The following is a 20,314-nucleotide window of genomic DNA, read 5'->3' on the forward strand; positions in this document are numbered from 1 at the left end:
TATTTAAGTTCCAGTCTATGTGTTCCTCCTTTGTCGGGTCGGGATTTATCCCTGTGTCTAGGATTTAATAAAGACATTAATAAAGACGTCTCCTTCGTTCCTTCCAGCAGTGTTATGTGACAGACAGACAGACAGACAGACAGACAGACAGACAGACAGACAGATAGATAGATAGATAGATAGATAGATAGATAGATAGATAGATAGATAGAAGTGTTATGATTTCAACAAAAAATATTAAGCCACGAAAACGTAATTATTATTAATTAAGCATCAACGAAAATAACGGAATAGGAACAAGTGACTGGAATATTGCTGAAAATTCAGCTTTTCAGCACAGAAATAAAATTACATTTGAAAAGATATTCAAATAGTTACTATAAATGCAGACTTGGTGAGCATTAAAAAACATTAACATTAAAAATTCTCCCTACACACATCACTATTTGCTCAGAAAGTGAGTCAAAGAGAAAGCAGCACATATTGGGCTCATGAAGCCTAGTGTGATTTGTTGCTGAACAGATATGAAAAGGACTGAATAGATCTTGATATTTAGAAAGAGGAATATCTCTGGAGCTCTGGAGGACTGTATGTCATACAATAAATGATTTGTATGATAAATGTTAAAAATCTTTTTGCAAAGAGCTCAGTTTAGTTATTTTAGTAACTTTCCTGGGAATCTCTGCCCTGGATTGTTTCTACACAAACTTTTTCATTTCAGGCAGCCACATTTTAAATATTACTGAACACTACAAATCATTGCAGAGCCATTTGGTTAATTTCTTTGAGGAAGACATACGCCAGCTGCATATAATCCCAATTCAGCTGTCATCAGCTCATTAATCTCTTATACAGTAACTTCATTTTCTTCTCACTGATGTTTCCAGTGAACCAGTCTGAGTCACGTTACTGCTCGCAGATCCTTGAGAGTGTCTTTCTGGCCCGATTCACTGACATACATGGAGGTTATTATTGAGCTTTAATGCAACATTGCTTCAATTCACCTGCTACCCAGGCACTCTGAGGTCGGGGCAGGGCCAGATATCTATTAGAGCCTTACACTTCTCAGACCCCCTCCGCTGTCAGATCACGCTGTAAATTGAAATGAAAATAGATGTGTTGCAAAGGCTCAACACTAACTTCAAAGCAGAGCCTTAAGGTATGACATATCAGAAATCTCACTCATGTCAATTCATCAAAGTAACGGACCGATGACAGGATGACGAAGGGGCAGGAATGGGAGGCATGGGGGATTTCAGAGAAAAGGAAGGAGGCACGGCACTAGCAGGATTTTTTGTTGCTATTCTGAGGTGAAGAGGGTTTGAGGAACCCAGGTGGCAAGTGATATGACTGCTGTTCAGGGCCAATTACATCTCTCTCTGTCGATCTCTCTCTCGCCTTGACCCCAGTGCCATGTTTTTCACATCATCCTGATTTTAGACATCAGAGTGACTTTGAAGAAAGAGACAAACACTTAAACAAGCTTCTAAATTTGAAACTACAGTGTAAATAAGAGCACTATATTTATACTTACTTCTATTTTTAAAATAGATTTTAAATGGAGAGTGTCTTTTCTAAATTAGAACACTAGCTGTTTAAAAGTTTGGGGTTGGTAAGATTTTTTAAAAAGAAGTTTTTTGAAAGACGTCTCGTCAAGGGTATCAAAATACAGTAAAAGCTGTAATATTGTAAAATATTATTACAATTTGAAATAATAAGTTATTTATTTTGTGTGATGGCAAAGCTGAGTTATCAGCAGGCTAGAAACATTTCTTATTATCAATGTTAAAAAACAGTTGTTCTGCTTAATATTTTTGTGGAAACAGTGATATTTTTATCATTCTTTGGTGACAAGAAAGTTCAAAAGAACAGCATTGTGAAATACAAATCGTTTGTAACATTATAAATGTTTGGACTTCCAATTTAATGCATACTACCTGAATATTCATTTCGTACAGGGGGGAAAAAAATAGAACAATAAAATAAAAAGACTGACCTCAGAGTTTTGAACGGTAGTGATATAACACTCCTCATTAATTTGCATGTGGAAAACTTATTTGCATTAATTATCAATATTATTGTGATTTATAGAACATTTTTTCATCAGGTAGACTAATTGAAAGAACATAGCTTGAATCCACTGCCAAGTGTATTTAACTTGTTGGCTAATTCAATTTTATAGCATAATATTCCATATTATTTAAAATACAGTGAATCTAGTCTTCAGTATCTTTCTGCAAAATGCAACATTAATTCAGTGATTCTAAAGACAGACATAACTGTAAATTGGTACAGCGTCTCCTAATTTTAACTGCTGCTCACACCAACATTTCCTTTGTTCAGACTGAAATAGACTGCTGTAAAGCTTCAGAGAACACAGCTCATCCATTGTCTTTTATTCTGCTTATAAAGATTCAATCAATTCTCTTCTTTGCACTGCGAGGTGCCAACTTACAAACTAACCCCGCTGTTTTTAAGGAAGTGAAGAAATTTAGTTACATGTATAACAGTTTGTCTATCTGTTCAGATGTGTTTTGGGATTTTTACCCCAAGTGGCACAGGACAAAACTTGAAATTACTTGAAATTATACACATTAAGGGCAAATATGGATTAGAAAATGAATTAGGAATGAATGTATATAATATGATTTTAATATTCTAGTGAATTTAATCTTTGTGAATCCTTTTACTACCTTTATGAAGGATATACAACATTTTCAGTTTTTCAAATTACTTTATTTTTTTTTCTACTATATTACTTTACTATTTTGTAGGAGAACTACCAAATAAAGTCATCTGTTAATCCTTTTGTTATTCACTAAGTTCATAACCTACCTGCCTGCTCAGTTAAATTTAAGCCTATCTGCTAGCTTTCCAAATGTCCTGTGCTGTCCCTGATCATCACTGATTTCCACTCAGCTGCACCCTGACACAGGTTAAGCTGCTCACAGGCACAGCTGTTCCACAGTTCGGTCAGCATGTTTCTCATGACAGGCTCACCCACAGTGAACTCATGCACACACCGTTGGGTGATGCTATTGATGTATGGGTAGCTACAACAATGGCCTTTGATTGTGCACTGTAGGGGACAGAGGGGGCAGGAACTATGAAACAAGCTTCTGCTCTCGCTGTAATGATTGCATTTATGTGAGCATGCCATCTAAAATCAATAGCCAGCTTTAGGCAGGCATATAGCAGACAAAATGTTCAACGGGAATATTAGCCATATGCAGCCTTATAGATTCAGCACAACATTTTTTTTTTTTTTTCTAGTTTCAGTGTCATAGAAGTGCCCTGCTGTAAAAATATACAAACGAAAGAAACAAGTTCTGGGGTTCCATGCTGTTATTTTATACTTTTGTTTATTTTAAAGGAAAAACTATACATTTATACTTCCTCCGTCACTTTTTTTTTTCCCCTTTGGGTATGACAGTGTGGGACAGCTTTCACAGCAACTGTCAACAGGTGATGCTGCCATCATGAATTTTTCTGGCTTAAAAACATGTTTGGTCCTCTCACAGGCCCTGAGGGCTGCCTGAAGTTTCTGACTTGCAGATCGAGCGTATGTCTGTGTGAATCGAAGTGGATCTCCCTTTGTGAACATTAAAAACACATGCCTTTTAAAAAGTTTTATGTGGCACAAGTCTGCTTTTTCAAGTCTTCTCTTCTTAAATGTGATTTATATGTTAAATACACTACCACTAAAAACTTTTTTGTGGAATGGGAAGTTTCCATTGATGTTAACGGTTCATCTACGGTGCCATGACAAAAAAAAAAAAGACTGGAGCAACAGCTGCTGAAATCTCTTTGCCATCAGTGGAACACAAGCCTTATATATACACACACTACAGCAGATAACAGTTACTGTAAATTGCAAATAAATAAATCACAATATTACTGTTTTTACTGTACTTGTGTCAGGGTTCTCTACTGTGTCGGAGCAAGGAATGCGGAGATGTAGGAGTTTCAGGAATAACAGGCTTTAAAAAGTAAACCAAGGGGTGACACAGGGCAGACAGAAGACACACGTAGCACCAAACGTAGATGTACAGGTGCATCTCAGTAAATTAGAATGTTGTGGGAAAAGTTCATTTATTTCAGTAATTCAACTCAAATTGTGAAACTTGTGTATTAAATAAATACAATGCACACAGACTAAAGTAGTTTAAGTCTTCGGTTCTTTTAATTGTTATGATTTTGGCTCACATTTAACAAAACCCACCAATTAACAAACTAGAACACTTCATAAGACCAATAAAAAACAAAACATTTTTAGTGAATTGTTGGCCTTCTGGAAAGTATGTTCATTTACATGTACTCAATACTTGGTAGGGGCTCCTTTTGCTTTAATTACTGCCTCAATTCGGCGTGGCATAGAGGTGATCAGTTCTGTGGCACTGCTGAGGTGGTGTGGAAGCCCAGGTTTCTTTGACAGTGGCCTTCAGCTCATCTGCATTTTTTTGGTCTCTTGTTTCTCTTTTTCCTCTTGACAATACCCCATAGATTCTCTGTGGGGTTCAGGTCCAGTGAGTTTGCTGGCAAGCACACCAACACCATGGTCATTTAACCAACTTTACATAACATGTATAACATGCTTGGATACAGCACTCTGTGAACAGCCAGCTTCTTTGGCAATGAATGTTTGTGGCTTACCCTCCTTGTGAAGGGTGTCAATGATTGTCTTCTGGACAACTGTCAGATCAGCAGTCTTCCCCATAATTGTGTAGCCTAGTGAACCAAACTGAGAGACTATTTTGAAGTCTCAGGAAACCTTTGCAGGTGTTTTGAGTTGATTAGCTCATTGGCATGTCACCATATTCTAATTTGTTGAGATAGTAAATTGGTGGGTTTTTGTTAAATGTGAGCAAAATTCATTACAATTAAAAGAACCAAAGACTTAAACTACTTCATTCTGTGTGCACTGAATTTATTCAAACAGAGGAGAAACTGGGTCACGGGGAGCATGTGACAGTCCATGGGCGTGACATATAACAAAAGTCCTCCCTGGGCTGCCATTGGGAACAAAAGCCTTCTCCGCTGGACTTGGGGACACAAGCCCTCTCTGGTGATCCCCGGCTCTGTGGTGATCCTCAGCTCTGTCACTCCGTGTAGCAATTGCTTGTCAGTCGCGGCAGGCTCGGGCTCTCCGTCATTGGTGGGCTCAGGCTTAGGCTATGCACAGCGAGGTGATGGTGGGCTAGGCTCTGGGTCTGGCTGTGCTCTGGATTGGGACAGGACACTCTCCAGACACCGGATAATCAACTCACCTCAGCTCAGTTCAGTGGTGTCTGGGAGGTTGACGGGGCGGTTCAGCACAGCATTGTCGAAAGCCGTTAAAACGGCGAACTGGCTGACCTCAACCGCATACTCCAGGAGGGAAGGGTCCTTACAGGCTATGGGAGGTAAACACTGAGGTGAGGCGATCCATGGGGAAAACGGGAAAACAACAACAACAACAAAAAGACAAAGTGCAGTAACAAAATGGAGGGGAAACATGCAACTAAACTTTTTTATGTGTTGTTGGTCCGGTGTTCTGTCAGGGTTCTCTACTGTGTCGGAGCATATACCTCTGCATATACCCACTGTTCCATCAATCCAGTAGTCTCATGTATTTTCTATAGTATGCAATCCTAAATTATTTCAGTTATTTATTCTTAGTTATTATGGCCAGTTTGCAAAGACTTGCTTCACTACAAGTCATCCACATGGCAGAATGTGTGTCTGACTATTAAATATTCTGGTCAATAATGTCCTTAAGTAACATAAGGCCCAACTGTGAAATTAGTATTTAGCAATAATCTAACATGACCTAGTGTGAACCAGAGAACAAGTTGTCCCAAAACGTATCAGCTGGACTTATGAATATTAATTACATGACATTCGCCCTGCAGTCCTACCGGATTTACTGGAAGACGCTGATAAATAGGTGCTAGTCATAGTGGGATTGCTGCTTGGTGCATTGCTGATGCAACTGTTACTTGTATGTAATTTAATAAAACCTTTCTTGAGCAAAATGAAATTGAAACTGTACAATAATTATTTGAACGAAGAAGGTGGAAAAAACATAAATGATAAATAAATGAATTACATTACCTTTAATTTCAGTAGGTGGAAGCATATGGCAGTTTTTGCCAACAACATACAGAAAGAAGCTGGAGGGAATTTGTGTTAAAAATAAATAATGGCATTGTGAGCTCACGCCTGGATTGGTGTGGCAGAATAAAGAAAAATGCTTATTTTTGTTTGACTGTTTGATTTAAAATGTCTGAAATCAAATCAGCAATCAAATTTTCTGTTGAAATGAAGGAAAAAAAGCTTGATGTGTTAAAAACAATATTTTTTTCAATCAAAACTTTTTACTTGGTTAAAAAAAAAAAAAAAAAGTTTATTACATAGAGAGAGGCACACACTGAACTTGGACAAAAGATTTTCTTCCTCTTAGTGTGTGAGCACATAAGCACATATTTTATCTGCTCAACTACTTGGTCTTCAAATTTACTGCTTAGAAGCGGAGATTGAAATGACATATATAGCTGTATACTTTATATAGCTTGTACATACTTTATTCCCATAGCAACAAATCTCAGGTTGAGAGGAGAAAACAATCTGACAATGTTTTCTCTTTCCATTTTGTATGGACACAATCTCTGAGATCTGATTTCACAGGACAAGAGAAACAAACAATCTTCTCTTGTTCACTTTACATTGCCTGCAAAAAGAAGAGCACACAACATAAAGCCACTGGAGTGCTCTCTGTCCTCATTGAGTAAATACATCCAATTTTATGTTCTTTTTTTTTCAGCCGAGAGCTGTGGAATCTCCTCGCATTCATTCCTTTATATGTTCAATCATGTAATGCCGTTGTATGATGGTTTTCTAGAAGCTGAGCATGGGTTTATAACAATTTTAGTCTCTCAGAACTGTTCTGTTGTGCTTCTGCTAAAGGCACGACCTCTAAAAATGTTCAAAAAGGCAAAACTTCACAGTAACGCAAAAAGATGTTTTATTGGATCTCTGTGGTGCTTGATCTAACTACGGTAGGCTACAAAGAAAGAAAACAGCTTACCAGCTTGGTCAGCACAGCCTACCAGTGTAAAAATGAAGAAGAAGAAGAAGAAACTATTCAGGTGCATTTGTACAATTGGCGCATGTGACAATCCTAGATCTCTGCCCAGATATTTGCTGTCCAATGTGATCTCATGATAATTTTTATGTATTTTACTTAAAATGTGGTTCTACAAAATGTACCTTTACTTACATTTCTACAGTCACTAAAATGTACAATACTGACATATTTTCAGCATTTAAACAACTATTTACGTACAAACAACTTTCCTAACTTACATATGAATCCTTATGAATACTGAAGTTGCGGCATTAATTTTATTATAGTATTCAGTTGTCATATCAACGGTATTATGTTTTCACTTGCATAATTACATTGTTTACTTATTTTAGTAATATGAAATGATAATGTTTCGTTCTGTTCTGTGTGATTTCTGCTGGCAACTCGTTTCGAAGAATGCATAATGTTAAACAAGACTCCACTTTAAACCCTAAAATGAACAACATTTCTGCAATTGTTTAGTCATTATCATGTAATGTTTTCTTTGCCAAAAAACGCACCATAATTACAAAAGAAATCCGTTTTATTTGTGTGCTGTAATCTAAATCTTAGTGCGGCTGCAAGGCATCTCATTTGGATTACTTTTGGTACTGCTTTTGTCATTTTTTTTTTAATAAATAAATTATTGTGATTGCGCTTACCTGTCTGTCATTGTCACGATTGTGTGTAGAAGGAGACATACGAAGACAAAATATAACAAGTCTTTCATAAAATCCACAAAAGGTAAATCCAGACAGGAACGGCATGGAAACACACACCAACATAACCTTTAGATCGGACGAACAACACTGAACTGAATACAAGTTATATAGGGGTGCTAATAATACAAGGACAGGTGAGGGTGATTAACTAGTAATGACTTAACAAGGACAGGAACAGGAAAAACCATATATGGGCACAGAAGATAAAAACCAACACAAACAGTCCACAGGGGTGTGACATTACTCCCCCCTCCCGGAAGGCGCGACCTCGCGCTGTAGAAGAAACAAAAACAAAAGCAAAGGAGGGGACGTGGGATGGTAACAGAAAGTCAGAGTAGGAGGAGGCTCTGGCGGAGGACGGAATCCCGGGAGGACAACAAACAAAGTCCAGGGTGGTGACAATAGAGGGAGTAGCCATGGAGGAAACAGAAGGGTCCAGGGTGGATCAGATGGAGGGAGGAACCAGGGAGGAGACAGATAGGACTTGGAGCAGGAGGACCCAGGCGAGACCCAGGCCGCAGCACAGGGGTAGGGTGGGTGGGAAATCCAGGCAGGTAGACAGTTCAAGGCAGACAGATTGTTCAGGGCAGGCAGGAAGTTCCACATATAGATCCTCAGAGAAATCAATCAAATCTTGTTCCACATTTAAATGCCCCAGATCCAGACATTGCTCACCCTCAGCAGCGGTGCAGTGGGCGGTGCTGTCCTCAGCACCCTCACGCCCAACTGGAACATCCACCGTCGCGGGCATTGCGGCTGGCTCTCGCACCTGGTCGGACTCGATAGGCTCAGGCTCCGTAGTGATCTCCCGCGCTGTTGCTCCTATTGGTGATGATACTGTCATACTCGACTCTGGCTTTCCGTCCACGGTGGGCTCGGGCTCTGGCTCCGCGAGTCGGGTTATGGGTTCTCTGGGCTCTGGGTGCTGAGTAGCCGGCGGTCTTGACTTGGGAACGGCCGATGGGCTGGTTCTGGATTGGGGCCGGACACTCTCCAGACACCGGAGGATCCCTTCCCTCCAGCTCAGTCTTGTGGTGTCTGGGAGGTCCACAGGGCGGTTGTAATTGGCCTCAATCCAGAACAGAGAGTTAATGGTGGCATCATCCAGTCCCGACATCATTGCCAGCCCGCAGAACTCTCGGGCATACTCCACGAATGGGAGATCTCTGTGGGCTAGGGCAGAGAAGTGAGTGGCTACTTCCATTTTGTCTGGTCCAATCTTCTGTCACGATTGTGTGTAGAAGGACACAAACAGTCAAACAGTCCACAGGGGTGTGACAGTCATGTTATCCTTTATAGCTACTGTGCAGAAATAGTTATGGTTAGGTTTAGAGCCAGGAGTGGGATTAGCAACTATAAAAAATATTTTTTCAAAGCTATATTGTTACTAAAACGGCCATTTTCCTGCATATTTTGGTCAATTATATTTTATATCTTTTTATATTCACTAAAAAATTGGTAGGTTTAGGTTTGGGGGTATATTAAGTGGTCTAAAAATGATAAAAATGCAATGATACAAATATCTATATAAAAGATTCATAAACATTTTATGTTTTTTTTTAACTAAAAATATGTAGCCATTTTTACATTTTAAACGTTAAAATACATCCAAATTGTATGTTTCAGCATCAACAAAAATGTAAGTTTTGTGCTTCTAAACGTTACATTCTAATACCTACATATAAACAATGAGCCCAGGCTGTTCTGTTTCACCGTCAAGACCATACATAGTCAATTGTTTGTGTTGAAATTATACCACAATCTATTAAAAAAAAAAAAAAAAAAACTTGCAGCAGGTCTACTTTGCATAACACATTACACTATACCAATCTGACTACATTTAGACAGCAAACATCAATACATAAAATATCAGGCTTTCAGATGTAAACAGATGATGTACATGGGAAGATATGGAAACTCAACCACTGTGAAAGAGAACACTGAATGCAACCAGGCAATTACTACTAATAGCCCTTTTCACAAGATGTTTCAGTTTGTATTATATGACCTTTGTATCAAAAAAAAAAAAAGTTAATCCTAATGTGAGGGTGTTTCTAATGCAGCATCTATAGATAGGACTGTAAATGTGACATTATTCTCTCTTCTGACTGCCATTATCAGTGTCTCTCTCTCTCTCTTTTTTTTTTTTTTTTTTTGTGAAAACACTATAGTGGAGTTTTTCTTTTTGCTATTTGAGCAATGGGAATGCAATCAATCAATCAATCAGTCTTCCAGTCATGAAATCTGAATGGTTGATCCACATTCCAAAAACACTGAGTTCAATATTAGTTTGAGTGAATAATTGAATAATTCACTCAACTGATTAATTCCACATTAACAGCAATATTGCTCCTCCAATTATCCTTCATTTCATAAAATACTTCAAATGAACTAAAAATCAAATCAAACAACAGTGATATTAGATGATATTAGGCTGAACCAGTTAGTGTCAACTGAGAAGTTGTGGATTGTTTACTTATCTTTAATCTGACATCTCTTCAAGGAGAAAAAAAAAACCAACACATTTTAGTGAATACATGACCTGGAACACTTTCAGGTTTGCATATGAATGGAATACTGTTAATATTATAATAATATTATAAATAAATATTCACTACTAAATTTACTGCATGAAAAAAAAGCAACCAATCTAAGTTGATTCTCAAACTCATGACTATTGAGCCAGTTCTTTGTAGTGAATCAGTAAGATACAGCAGAAGTAGTTCAAGTGAACAAATGACTCTAATGAGCTGTTTATTATTTATTTATTTTTATTATCAGTGAACCCACACATAAACAATAATCCTAGGGGCAGGAGATCTTGCAGTTTTGAAAAAAATAAACATCCACTGCATAGCACATTATTCTCCTAACACCCACCTCTCCATCGCTTCCTCCCACACTCCGCCACACTCTCCTGCCTCTCTCTTTGCTCTTTTCATTTTACCTCAGTGCTCTCAAGAGCCGTGAGTCCTTTTCTGTTCTCTGTCTCCCTCTGTCTCGTTGTGTCTCCTGCGCTTTCTCCATCTCTGCTTCTCCGTTTCCCCTCTCCTTCTCTTTCTCTCTATGTAACTCTCTCAATCCCTCTCTCTCTCTTCTTTGTCTTTCTTTTGTAGCAGCAGTGGAGCCCCTGTCTTCCTTGTCAGTAGTCTGTGTCTGCTAGCAGCTTTGGTGACACAAAAGTCACAACAACAGCACATCCTGTTACCACCAGGTGACAACAGAAAGAATGAAGGTGATAGTGAGAAATCTAAAGCTCTAAAAAAAGAGAGAAAGAGCACCAAGTAATTTATGCCTTAAAATTACATCATATACAAATGTTAAAAACATCTGTGCTATATGAATCATTAATAGATAATATTAAACAGTATTATTAAGAAGCAATTATTTATGCACAACAAAGCAAATCAAGAAAAATATACTTGTTTCTGCAAAAATGAATCTCATGAACAGTGTTTTTAGATTCTGTATTGTTTGAGAATACAAAAAGCTCATTAGACTGTCTTCGTTTGGGGTGGTATGCTCACTTTGGAGCATCTAAATGTAGGTGCTGAATATTGTAAACTGAAATAATAAGCTCTGCAGTATCCTCACAGGGTGTCTGTGTGACTGAAACGTCCTTGACAGATTTGTCTGCTGTGAGGCCAGGATGAGCCGCATTATGGACAGACACCTGTGTCTCCACTGGATATGCAGCTGCAATAGAAACAACAACACTACAGCCCACCTGTCATCCATAGCAGACAGAGACAAACAAAGTGTGCTAGAGCGATAGAGAAAGAGGGAGAGGGAGAGGGAGAGGGAGGGTGGATGGTGAGGCTATTTCTTTATCTTTCATATCAAAAGCAGGCAGTAGCTGCACTAATTATGTTGATTCATGTGGTGTGCTCTCATAAAGCTTCTGTTGACAGCAAACATGCAAATGCCCCCCCATGTTTCTGTAATGCCGACATCAGACCTTATTGATGGAAAGCCCCTGGTGGATTTGTCCACTTATTAAACCTGCAGGGAGCACCTCCCACATACCCCGCTCACCTTAACTGCCAGGGGAAAACAATGTGGAATGATGCTTGATTTTTTCTAAGACCACCTTTTTTTTTTTTTTTTATCGGATCGTATTTACAAGAGGTTTTGCTGCACAGCAACATGAGCCCCCTCAATTACAATTGATGAAAAGCCACACATTAAGTTATGTGGAAGCTCATTACTGCTGTACCTGCGGAGTAAAAAATAAAACAAATAAAGGGGTAATTTTTTGAGTGCTCAAAAAAAAAAAAAAGCTGTGTGTTTGCTGATGTATAGAAAACATGTTAAGTTCACACAGTTGTTCTACTCACCCACTGCCAGTTCACCCAATAGTATTTTGACACCCTGGGTTGCCAGTTGGTGGAAAACACAGCATACTGCAGCCATGGAAGCAGTAAATAAACTATTTATACCTGACCTAAAAACTGTCAGCATCCATTTAAAAAGCTCTGTGACCAAAGACATATTAAAACGTGGATAAATCAACTCATCAACTCACAGCGCGAAGGCCCGTTCACCCCAAGAACACTAACTTTATAAAATAACTACACCAGCGGACATTATCGTCTGTTTATTTTAAGCACACACTCGTCTGCTACTTTAAATTCTCAAGCTCATGAGAGCAGAACTGATTCTGATTAGATTTCAATGTTTTTATTATTCGTCAGCTGGAAAAAAATAATTCTGAAAGCGATTCCAACGATATTGTTTCTATGTGTCTTTATCGTTATAGCTGTAGTGTGGATGCTGATGTTCTTTAATATTGAGAACGATTTTGTAACTATATCTTTATTGTTATCTTTATAGCCATCCTTGGTGTGAACAGGCCTTAAGGCTTCCATTTTCAATTGCACTCAATCCTGTTGCATATCCTCAATCTGGCAACCCACATGAGCTTCGAGTCTGAGGAAGAGGGGTGGGAGAAACAACTCTCACCAGTATTTTGAATCTGAACTACAGTACCCATTTCAATCCGCAACTGTCAGTGTTACATGTGACACCCTTATTTGTGAGATTTTAAGTTTAGAATAAAATAAAATACAATCTTAGATGCAAAGATGCAGTTGCAATTCACAGTTGTGATATATAGTCACATTTTGAGATATAAACTCACAATTATGATAAAATATGCAAAGTCATAACTACCATTTTTGTACTCTGAGACAGAAACAAACTTCTGGAATACAAGTCAATAAGGTTCATGATAGAACCTTGGCATTATAATATCAGAATTCACAAGAGCTGAACTAATAGATTGATTTTTAAATAAATCTATTAAATCTATTAAACATGTATTTCACTCCATAAGAAAAAATAAATAAATAATAAAAATAGGGCAGCGGGCCAAATTGGCAGCAAGATACCAAGACAATTATGAGATAAAGCAATTATGACATAAAAGTTATTATGTAAGTAATTATGATAAGTAATTATGACGTAGTATCTCATAAGTTCAATTCAATTCAAATTTATTTGTATAGCGCTTTTCATGATACATATTGTTGGATAGCAACTTTACACCAATTTAATGTTTTTACAATATATGTAGTAGTAGCTTGATGTACATATGGCAGAGATGTGTGGTAAAGATCAATTAATGACGTAATCAAAGCAGACAATAAGAATGACTTTTACCACCTAGTAACTCATAATTACGACTTTTAAAGTTGAAATTATGACATAAACTCATAATTATAACATTTTGACTTCTTGTCATAATAATGACCTTTTATTTCATAATGCATTTCATAATTATGACTCAGGATAAAAATTTAGATTTTTTGTGCTATAATTATGATTTAACACTTTAGAATAGGCAACAAATATTCACTATTTATTAAGAGTTTCCCCTCAATAAAATAATTTAAGTAAGAACACAGTATTAAGAATCAAGGGGATGTAAACTTTTGAACCGGATCATTTTTATAAATTCAACTACTTTTTTTGTCTTGTGGGATATACGTAAACATCTTGTATGTGAAATGTCTTATTCAGGTCAATACTAAATAAACAATAACATGCATTTTGTATTATTCCTCTTATTTAAGTAAAATAATTAACATTTTTTAATGATTCTGAAAGGGGGGTGTAAACTTTTAACCTCAACTGTAGTTGCTAAGCCTTTAATATGTGCTTTATAAATACTAATAAAAAGCCAGTATGCTAGTAATATGCATTCTAATAAGCGACTAGTGAGAATTGTTTCTTGAAATAAAGTGTTACCCTTTTTATGTTATACTTATAATATAAAACGTTATGATTTGCCAAAGCATCAGTTTGTTTTACTCTGTGGCAGAAACAGAAAATGTGCAGACATTATATAAAATTGATTTATATTAAATTACTAAGATAATGTCAAATCATTATTAGTGTCTCATCAGATGTCCAGCTGTGACTCACATGATGTTTGCGGAGAAGTGGACTTTGACAACCATATTTAATTATGTTAAATGTTTATTTTCTCTCTCTTTTTTCAGGCAAGCATAAGAGGCTTGGTAATTGTTGATCACTAGCAAACCATTTCAGAAAATATTTTCCTGGAAAAGGAGCAGGCTCTTGTGCTATCACCTCCCTGTTGCTACGGCACACCAAGTGCTCTTCACTCCATCTTTGTGTCTGATGACTTACGCGCCCAATTTGAGAGTTTACGCAAACTACATCCATTCCAGATCGTCAAGGGAAATGCCAAACAACACTTCGGTAAAGGGTGCTAATTTTGTCCATGTCACACACAGCAGGGGACAGCCAGTGTCCTCACTTGGACTCAAGGGTATGCATCTATAAATGCGTACAGCATGTAAAAGCTCCTAGTATCTTCACATAAAATCAGCATGAGACTTGTTACCTCCTTTCAATGACTGTCAACATGAAGCGGAGTGACACTATAGCAACCGTGCCTTTGGCTCTCAGTTTAAAAAGCCTTGTCATACATGTCATGCTAACAACACCCACCCAGAGATTTAATGGAGTTCAAGATTTTATAACCTTTCAACAAGTTCATACTGTACCTATCTGTCACCTCTGGCATCAATAATGTACATGTGTAGCTCACTTTCTCTATAGAATGATGATGACATGCCAGTGCGTGGCCACAGGTCACAGGATGGAAGCCATGAAATGAACCTCGTCCTGTCAGAGGAAGGACCTGTCATCTAATCCCAGCAGGTGTAAACAGGCTTCAGCCTCATGTCACACAAGTTCCTCTACCTCAACCCAAACCCACCACTGCCATCACAGTTTTTATTTTTCAATGTGTAATAGAAATGATAAGAGAGGCTGTCATAGAAGATAATTTTTTTTTTTTCAGATTCTTTACCTCAGACATATCTTTTCCGAGCACTGATATTTTATAAAAACAGACAAAAAGAATGAATAAAACAAACATTTCTAAGCAATTATCAATATATAAAGACTCAGAAATAAAAGTGGTGATCACTTTATGATAAAAACAAAATACACTCAATCAATAACGAGTGAGGAAGAGAAGATTGCAGACCAAGACATACCTCTTGAGACTATTCAGACTGGCAAACACTGCTTTCTCAAGGTGATGCCTTACAATCTTACAAAATCTGACAAATAAATGAATAAATCTGGGAATGCACAGATACATAAACTTCTACACCATCAAAGACAAATGAATTCAGTCTTGATATGCCAAATCTTGGAACTGTGGCAGTTAACAGGCACCCAAACTTTAGCATTCAACAGACAAAACAAGACGAGTCAATTTGTTTCACCTTTGCATCTCCCACTGCTGATGCTTTATCTGAAGGCCTTTGACCCACTGGTCTGAGATCTCAACTTCTGAGGTTGAAAATAAGGTTGCAGGGCAGGCTAGGCCACATGAGGATTGCAGTAAAGCTAAACAGTTAAGATTGGAGCTGTTGGATGAGAGAGCCTGGTTGTGTATACAGGGGATGAATGTTCCTCTGGGAGACAGATGTGATAGATGTGTTGAAAAAACCCTTTTCAGGCAAAATCTTTTCAAACATGCAACAGTTGTCACAGGGATGCTGCGAGGCAAAGTCACAACTGATAACAAAAGTGCTGTAACCAACAGGGTTGTGGTTCTTAAGATGCTCACTATAGTGTTGTTGTGACCGCTACTGCATGCTGTGATGACTGCAACTATAAATATTGAAGTTTGTAGATGCAGATAGAACTATCTGTACACTGAAGATGTTTCACATAAAAGATGTTTACATATAGTCCACAAAAGAAAATAATAGTTGCATTTATAAAAATAACCCCATTCAAAAGCTTACATATGCTTGATTCTTACTGTGTTGTTACCTGAATGATCCACAGCTGTGTTTTTTTGTTTAGTGATAGTTGTTCATGAGTCCCTTGTTTGTCCTGAAAGGTTAAAAAAATCCTTCATGTTCCACAAATTCTTTGTTTTTCAGCATTTTTGTGTATTCAAACCCTTTCCAACAATGACTGTATGATTTTGAGATCCATGTTTTCACACTGAGGACAACTGAGAGACTCATATGCAACTATTACAGAAGACACTCTCAACTCTTATAGGACATTTCAGAATGGTATGTGTTTTTGTTTGTTGTTGTCTAATTCTTTTAGATACGCTGTGATTCGTAAATGCTGCTGCTTATGGTAGCTTTTAATATACAGTTTTATCCTGATTAAAGCTTTAAAACAGCAGAATGCATGATTGCGTTGTAGCAGTTTTTGTAAAGTAATTGTTTATTTTGTAACAGTAAGAAGTGTTTGCCAGCAAGTATTGCTCGCTACCACGGCAACTGCATGTACATCCATGTTCAACGCTTCTCGTTGCTATGTGGAAAATATCTGTCTGTCTGTACACATAAAGTGTATGATACGAGGGCACAATCGAGGTCCCCCTCGGCAGAAATCGTCAACCCGGGGCATCTAGACCGGACCGAAAGGGCAGTTTAGTCAGAGCTCAAAGGGGCAAGAGGGCTTGAGTGGGGTGTGTGTGTGTGTGTGTGTGTGAGAGAGAGAGATCCAGAGCAGAGTTTTGATGACATGGCAACAACTCTTCCTCTTTTTGCCTCGCCCCATTTGTTGCACATTCCCGGGGGTAGGGTTTATGTAAATATCTGGGTTTATGATGTCACCAACCTAGAAAGTAACGTCCCTACGAGCCGTTTTTGTAGGCATTAAACTGCTATAAATTTAAAAGACAATATCTCCATTTCCATTAAACTTTTAGCCTTGCAACTTTGCAGATATCGTTTATGCACGCAAACAGCAACATTACACGCTAACTAAAGTTAAAAAAAGTGAAATCACAATCAGCCACCTCTTTACATTTACCCTAATCTTCAAATACAAAAGGTTTTTAACCCCCCGCCAGCTCTTAATGCATCATGTATCCTTCTGAAACATCAGTGAGCATTTGAACCTTTTGTAACAGTTGCATATGAGCTCCTCAGCTGCCCTCAGTGTGAAAAGATGGATCCCAAAATTGTATCTTGTGGACTATATGTAAACATATCTAATGTAAAATATCTTATTCAGGTCAGTACTAAATAAAAATAACATTCATTTTGATTGATCCCTCTTATTTTGGTCTTATTTTGGTTATTTGGTAAAACTACTTAACTAAATAATGAACTGCAAGGTGTATGTGAACTTTTGACCTCAACTGTGTATATATATATATATATATATATATATATATATATACAAATAACAATATTTACACAAAATAATTACATATTAGCACATCTATGTTGTTCAAACGAACTTTATCAGTTTATTGTATTATGAATATGACATTATGTTTCCTGTAGTCTCAGTAATTAAATAGATTTTATCAATATAACAGATATTAAAAAAAAAAAAATCTATAATAATAATTGTTAAATTATGTTAAATTAGTAATAGTAAAGGGAACAAACATTTAAATATTTCTCAATACCTTTGTCTTTAATGTAAATGAGTCTGGACATGAAAATTATACAGGGCAGAGATCAAATGAATTCTACAGATTAATCAAATGTTTCCTGGAAATTTGGATTAAAAAGTAACTCTGCTTGTACTTCAAAAAACAAATAATTTAAATAAATAAATAATTAGCATGCTGTTATATTGCGACATGACTTCACTGTAAAGTACTCTCACTGGGTCAGCCTGACACAATAAAAACAGGGGGTGAACCACACAGAGGTAAACAAATGGGAGAAATATGGACTGCAGGAATGAAAATACAGCTTTTCAGTTAAACCAGCGAATTGTCTTTTTGATAAAGGGCACTGACTCTTTCTTTCTTTCTTTCTTTTTTAATTAAGAGTTATATTTTGTTGTGGGTTTGTTACCTATGGTTAGACTCCAAAATTCTTGTCTCTGGCAGGAAATAACGCTAAGAACAGCAATACATTTAGTTTTTTTTTTTTTTGTACTATTTAGCGAATTTCATTATTATTGACTGGCTGTCAGTGTCCTGAACAATGAACGGCACATTTTCAAGATGACATGTCGACAGGTTCAGCAAGCGGGCAGTACCAGCAGTTTTAGGATGCTCAGTCAGTGACACTTCTGCTTATTCAAAGTTTGTGGCAGCTGACTCTATTGGGCTAACCGTTCCATCTGCATTATGTTGTAGACTATTTTTCAAGTAATATTTTAAGAGATTAAGAGAAGTTGCATTAAAAATATACCATAATTAAATAAAACTTAATAAAAATCAATCTCATTTACATCTGTGGCAGAATGCCACATAAGGTTAGAAAAAAAAAAAAGATCTAAATAAGCAACATTTATAATGCCATTGTTTTGCTGCTACATGCTAATTATAGTGCTTTTTAATGTAAGTTATTAAAATATGATTTTGACAAATAATTTGGGATATTTTGATCCGAAGTAATCAAGTAGATAAAAGTGGTAATTGCATGACTAAAAAATAGCTGCCTCAGGGTGTTGCCAAGATGCCAAGATGGCAAACATGAAGACTAAATTTGGAGGTGGAACAAAAGGGCAAAATGATGCATACCAATCAGGGGAAAAAAAGACATAGTTGCATGATGTAATTTCAAGGTTCAGTTGATGCTCATGTCAAGATTTATTGTTATAGAACTATACCTCATACAGAAAAGCAAATATGTCCCCAGAAGATTTGATTGATTGTCTTTTTTGTAAAAAAAGGCCAAATCGCAAATTGATATAATTATCTAGACAGCCTATGGGACCCTTAGAGATGGAGGGTTATTAACTGCTGCCATGGCAAAACCTTTGGCCAGGCCCGAGGATCCCTGGTCACAACCAGAAAAAAATACCATTCATTATTGCTCTGTGGCTTTGGGAGTGAATTCAGGACACCTGGAGGTGGGTATGTGAGACTTCACTCTCAGAAATGTAAATGTTCTCTACCTAGAGCTTTCCTTTCAGATGAAATTCAAGAGTTGACGTATTTCTGGATTGTTGCGTTCTTCAAAGCTCATCTCGGATGTGTTGTCATAGCAACAGGTCCGTATGCTCAAACCTGCCCAAGAGAAGGCTTATTTTAATGTAAACAGGATTAAACTGTGATTATAATAATCACTTTCACTAAGAACTGGTCTACATTAAAGGATTAGTTCACTCCTGAATTAAAATTTCCTGATTTACTCACCCCCTGTCATCCAAGATGTTCATGTCCTTTTTTTCTTCAGTCGAAAAAAAATTAAGGTTTTTGAGGAAAACATTCCAGGAATTTTCCAAACATTGGTACAAAAGTACCACACATTGCGTTGTCTCGTTGGAAAGGTCACATGTAACATAGGCGGAAGTACCGGCCCAGTGTTTACAAAGTGAACATGTAAAGATGAAGTCAAACAGCCTTTACAAAAAAGGTAAAACAACAATGTCAGACAGTTTGGAAAGTTGCAGGAGAAAATTAGATTTTTCACCTTACCTTTTTGTACCCGAGTACGCAAACAAAAAGCTAACCACACGTAACCTTTTCAACGTAATTACGTGAAGTCGCAGACACGCATCAGAGTGCAAGACTAGTATTTGTGGTTAAAAAGTGTATATATATATTTTTAAATGACAGATCGTCATGTTGACGGGTCAGTGTTACTAGGTTAAACTGGTGTGCAAAAATCTGACAAACACTCAGACAAACGTACATATATTTTTACCTTACTTCCTGGTCTTAATCTCTCGTAAGGTGCATCGACACACAGCGTATATGCTCTCCGGAACTCTTCCACTCTTGCGGGTTCATCCCAGAGCAAAGCCCGCGGTGCTGCCCCGCTGCTTCTGTGTCTTCCTTACGCGACTCGACAAAATGTAAAACGCATTATATATACTATCTACAGTGGATGTGGACAGTAAAGTGATGCCCCGGTATATTTCTGACTTACAAATGTACTCAAAGCGCTCAAGTTGTGTCTGACATGAACGACAAAGGGATTTTCCAACCAATAAAGCAATGCAACACGTCCAGTATAGTCCGTCCCAAGCTGTTGTGGCGTTGTAGACATGGTGTAGG

The sequence above is a fragment of the Labeo rohita genome, chromosome 7 (assembly GCF_022985175.1).
Source record: "Labeo rohita strain BAU-BD-2019 chromosome 7, IGBB_LRoh.1.0, whole genome shotgun sequence".
Lineage (NCBI taxonomy): Eukaryota > Metazoa > Chordata > Actinopteri > Cypriniformes > Cyprinidae > Labeo > Labeo rohita.